Raw genomic sequence first — 6,000 nt, forward strand, 5'->3', positions numbered from 1 at the left:
AAGCTGATTGTTACCATCAAATTCTGATTGACAAATTCAGTTAAAACCAGCATTACATTAATGTATTGCCTTGTAAATAAATGAGCCTTTATAAAAAATTTATTGATTTCAGAGAGAAAGAAAGGAAGAATGAGAGACAGAAACACCAGTTTGCTCCTATATGTGCCCTGACCGGAGATTGAACGCTCAACCTTTGTACACTGGTTGAGCGTACTATAACCAACCAAGCTGTCTGGCCAGAGCAGAAATGAGTTTTTTAAACTTATGCTAGCATTTTATTTTGGGCTAATAATCTGCAAACACCCTGTTTTATCTTTTAGTGTTTCAAATTTAAGTCACAGAATATTGAGGAGAGAGGAACTTAAAAATAACCTTCCTAAATTTACAGATTAGTCAGCCAGTCCAAAGAAAACCAATTTGCACAAGGTCAAAAGTTAGGAGGATAAATGGATGACATCTTTACTCGAACTAGGGCCCTCCCCCTCCATCTTATGACCCCTCTGTCTTTCTACCTGAAAAGAATAACTGTCCAGTATTTATAGAGCTTGACATTGGGGCTCCCTTTTTCTTTTTTACTTAACTAAGCTTTTTTTTTTCCTTATTACATATCAAGCAAGAACAAAATAAAATTCTCCTGTAACCCATCAACCACATACCATCAGCTTTTAGTCTTTTTCTGTGCATACATATTTTCTTTAAAAACAAGAACAGATTTATATACAGAGCACAAGGATGAAAGACATCATCTGTAGAGACAGGTAGTCTATGTCTGAATCCTGGCTTTCCCAAAACCTGGAGAATTTGAACTAGTTACTTAGACTTTAGTTATTATTGGTAATCAGGGGAAAGAATCTCTCAGTAGTTACAGAGATTAAATGAAATAATGTGTGTGTAAACCACTGAACAGTCATTCTCACTGGTTAGCACTCAGTAAATGGTAGCTATTATTTTGTAAACTGCTCTATTACAAACATGGTTCTCTGCCATTTAATATCTTACTTCAACTTTATATTGCATGGTTACATGGTATTGAAGTGTTTGTTATATACCGTAATTAATTAAACCAATCTTCTGATTATTTACAAAATATCATTGTAGGTATGTCATTGCACATACCCAGATAAGTTTCAGAAAGATAATTACTGAGAATAAAGGTCATACCCATTAAAAAAAATTAATATGGCCCTGGCTGGTTGGCTCAGTGCTTGAACGTTGACCTGGCATGTGGAAGCTTCAGGTTTGATTCCTGGTCAGGGTACACAGGAGAGGCAACCATCTGCTTCTTCCCCCTCCCCCCCCACCTCCACCTTTCTCTCCCACAGCCATGCCTCTAATGATTTGAGTGCATTGGCCCGGGGCACCGAGGATGGCTCCATTGAACCTCTGCCTCAGGCATTAAAAATAGCTTGGTTGCCAGCAGCCCCAGATGGGCAGAACATTGACCCCAGACAGGGGTTGCTGGGTATATTCCAGTCAGAACCCATGCAGAAGTCTGTCTCTGTATATCTCCTACTGTCACTTAAAAATAAAAAATTAATACTAGCCATTTCTCATGAAAAATATAAACTTTGAACTTGCCTGACCGGGCGGTGGTGCAGGGGATAGAGCATCGGACTGGGATGCGGAAGACCCAGGTTCGAGATCCCGAGGTCGCCAGCTTGAGCCCAACGTCGCTGGCTCCAGCAAGGGGTTACTCGGTCTGCTGAAGGCTCGCGGTCAACGCACATACAAGAAGGCAATCAATGAACAATTAAGTTGTTGCAATACACAACGAAAAACTAATGATTGATGTTTCTCATCTCTCTGTCCCTGTCTATCCCTCTCTCTGACTCTCTCTCTCTGTCTCCATAAAAAATTTAAAAAAAGGAAAAGAAAAATATAAACTTTGAACTTAACGTTTTGCATCTAACATGGGGCTAAGCTTTGCAGAAGTAGAGAAGGATGCTGCTCTTTCTGGTCCGAGTGTGACATCTCCATAACCCCTGTAAGGCTCATTGGCCTTCCTTGGGCCCCATCCAAAGCCTTGGATCTTGGGAACCTGTGCGTTGTGGTAGAAGCCCAGGGTTTTATTGTCAGAGAGTATTCCTTCAGGAAAGTCTTAGTAGGTGGCAGCCCAGAAGATGGTGAAGGGTTATTTCCTCATTGTTGGTAACATGTCAGTATAACTTCGGTACCACAACGTGAAGGAGAGAATCACTAGTCCTTCATCTGATTGGTGATTTTTTGAGGGGATACCCTCAATTTTAATGTACCTGTTGTTTTCCCCTTGTCTGAGATAACTGAACTCATAGTGACATCTTGTGGCCATTTTATGTAATTATCTGTATCTGTGTCTCTTGTGTCATTTTCCAAATAAAGGAAATACTATAGAGATAGAACACAGGCATAGACTTCCTGTAAGCCTATAGTTTGAACGACAGTGAATTGGCGAGTTTGTGGCTGGAAATGTCTCACATTTAGTAGGAGACCAGAGACACTGTATCACAGTTAGTAGAAGGCTGGAGACATTGTATGCATTATGTCATCCTGACTGCCAGTTCTCTCACTTTCTTCGGAAGTGATCTTTAGGAGCTGGGGGGGCTGCATCATTTGCTCTCTGTGGAAGCCCTTTGCTTCCTTGCTTTTTGAGCCGCTGTAAATCCTACTGTCAATGCCCAGACATAGATACTTTCAATTGAAAAAACTTCTAAATTGAGATTTTTTTTTTAGAGAACTCTCAAATTGGTATAACGACTAGTTGTTAAGACTCCTTTAAAAAGATGAAAATAAAAACACCCCAGAAATTAGAACACAAATCAAAGCCCACTCAGACCCCTTTCTATTTGCCTTCAGATATTTACAGATATGGTAAAAAAAAAAAAAAAAAAAAGGATATTGGAAGTACAATTGCCCAGCACTTAAGAAGAAAAAAATCACAATTGGACACAAAGACATACAGAATTTAAGCCTTTTGAATTTGCTCTCTCTGCTACTTGGGACTTACAGATTCTAACATAAACATTAGGTTAATTAACAAGAGATTAAAAAGACAGAAGGGCCTGACCTGTGGTGGCACAGTGGATAAAACATCGACCTGGAATGTTGAGGTCGCTGGTTCAATACCCTGGGCTTGCCCTGTGAAGGCACATATGGGAGTTGATGCTTCCTGCTCCTCCCTCCTTCTCTCTCTCTCTCTTCTCTCTCTAAACATGAATAAATAAAATCTTAAAAGAAAACAGAAGGGAAAAACAAGGTGTAAATTTTTAAAGATTATTGAGATGTAAGACTATAAAACTGGCCTGACCTGTGGTGGCGCAGTGGATAAAGCGTCGACCTGGAACGCTGAGGTCGCCGGTTCAAAACCCTGGGCTTGCCTGGTCAAGGCACATATGGGAGTTGATGCTTCCTGCTCCTCTCTCCCCCTTCTCTCTCTCTCTCTCTCTCTCTCTCTCTCTCTCTCTCTCTCTCCTCTCTAAAAATTAATAAAAGAAAAATTAAAAAAAAAGAGAAACAACAAAGACTATAAAACTTGGTATGTTTAAACAGAATTTAAAGGTTTTAATAATTGATCAGAAACCTGGCCAAATTGGAAGCTGATTTTTCAAATTCTGATAGGAATATTTTGGAAATCCATCAGGTCTTCCTGCCAAGTAATGAGAAATGCAAACCCAGCCCACAACCGCAGGAGGCTGAAAAATCAAAGGAAAAAATTTCAAGAAAGAGGTACTTTTAAAACACAAGCAGCTGTAGTCTCCCATGCTGGACCCCACCCTGCCCCTGCCTCCTTAAAAATTGTGAAGAGCAAATGAAAAATCTTGTGTCTTCTCTATTAGTAATTGTGTTTTGATTTCTTTGTTTTTCTCTTTATTAGATTTTTTGTAATGTTTTTGTTTGTTTGTATGTTTTATATTTTTTTACCTCTAAAAAGTAGTGTTAATTTTATTTTCCTTTAAATTTTTATTTATTGATTTTAGAGCAAGTGGGGAAAGGAGAGAGAGAAACACTGATTTGCTGTTCCACCCACTTATGCATTCATTGGTTTTGTCTTATATGTGCTCTGATCAGAGACTGAGCCTGAAACCATGGCATATAGGGATGATGCTCTAACCATATGAACAAACCAGCCAGGGGTGGTATTGTTAATTTTAATATTTAATGGGCTTATATAAATTTAAAAAAATACTAAAAACTATCCATTATTTTCAGAGTCATGTGATCTAGGAAAATATTAATGTTAAAGCTAGTTTAAGTTTGGTTTGAATTGACATGTCTTTTAAAGTTTCTAACTTTAAATATAATATCTTGGTACTACCTGGATTTAAAAAAATAATTTCATGTTATCTGTAACAAATGTGTCAAGAATATAGATTGGATAAAAACTGAATTTAATATCTCATAGAGTTGTTAAGAGCTAATAAATTACAAGAAAATGCCCTTTTTTTTGTATTTTTCTAAAGTTGGAAAGATATGTGCCACATATTCTTTATCTAGTCTTCTTTTTTTTTTTTTTTACATTGATTAAAGCCTTTAAGCAAACTCTTGGCCAATACAGCAAGAATCCATAAAAGAGTAGTGTCCTTAACATGTTCACCAAGTCCAAGTTGGCCCCAACACCATGCCAAATCCCTGAAAAATGCAACCTAAACCCAGTTCAGTCTGTTAGGAGCTGTCACAAGGAGCAGGAGTCCAGGAAAAGTCCACATCCAGGAAAAGTCCGCATGGCACTGGAATTGTTGTCACAATTCTATACTTTGCAGCTCATGTCCAAGTCCCAGTGACCGCTGCTTCTAGCTGGTAATGATTCAGGTAGACTGGAAAAGCCATCTGAAGCATGTGTGGATATGGAACTTCTGTTCTCCTCTGCCTGGAAAGATGAGACCAGGTTGCTTTTCCCTGGAGCTCTGAGACTGTGGCGTGGTAAAGAGAACCTTGGGATACACTAAGCTGGGTGGCAAAGGTAGATTCATAATAGAAGTTGGCAAAAGGGGGAAAGAGAGCTCTAAATTAGGAGTAGGTCCCAGCCATAAATATGAGTGGGGCATTGAGGTAGGAGAAATAAAGGAAACACTGTATATTAAACAAAGCAGCAGAAAATAGGACTATCAACACCCACAACAGAGATCTTCGAGGGAAGAATAAAAAACCTGACAATTCAGGCAAGACATAGTTAAGTGGCCCTTGTGCAAATGAGATCAGTTTACCTGCTTATTGGAAGAAATACCCTAGGCTCATTCACAGTGTCGTAGATGGGGCCGATGGCCCTGGGCACCTTCAGCCTTCAGGGGCAAACCCCAGCATTCTGGGCAAGGTTAGGTCATAGGTGGCTGGAGCAGGGCTGGAAGAGACTGAACCCTCCCTTAGAGGAGCGAGGGGGAAGCCTACCTTCCAGTGTCCCTGTTTCCTCACAGCAGAGGCATGTAAGTCTGGCAGGCTTACATGCCTCAATGACCTTCCTTTCCACTATTGAAGCAGGACCCAGATGGCAACCTATGAGACCCCTTTGGGGTGTTGGAGCCTTTAAGGGCATATCCTAAAAGCTGGTAGTTCCCCTGATCTCTATTGGGCTTTTTCTGCCTCTAGGTATCTTAAAAGCCATGCTCAGAAGATCTCGCTGAGGGGTTTGAGGATCCCCATCCGCCTATATAAATCTTTTCCATATATCTGGAGCTATTTGGAAAAACAGTGTTATTAGCTGGATCAAATAAAGAAGGTAGTAGTTTGCAGGAGAAAAAGAATTGGTGTCTCCTGTTCATCAGCATTCAAAAGAAATTTAAATTTTTTTTAAGTACAAAGCATGATATGGTAAACCCGTAGGAGTTCCAGGATATGACTACCCCCTTTTAAATTTTTTTTAATTGACCTTAAAATATTTGCTGGGTACACTTTAATAATACCTTAACTTTAAAGATTGTAAGAATGACAAAATACAGTAAATGCTTTTGCTCCATATGCAGGAGCATTTTCAGTTTAACCAGTTTAGGAAATCCAATAATAGAACAGTGCATACAGACAATGAGCTAT

The sequence above is a fragment of the Saccopteryx leptura genome, chromosome 5, assembly GCF_036850995.1.
Source record: "Saccopteryx leptura isolate mSacLep1 chromosome 5, mSacLep1_pri_phased_curated, whole genome shotgun sequence".
Taxonomy (NCBI): domain Eukaryota; kingdom Metazoa; phylum Chordata; class Mammalia; order Chiroptera; family Emballonuridae; genus Saccopteryx; species Saccopteryx leptura.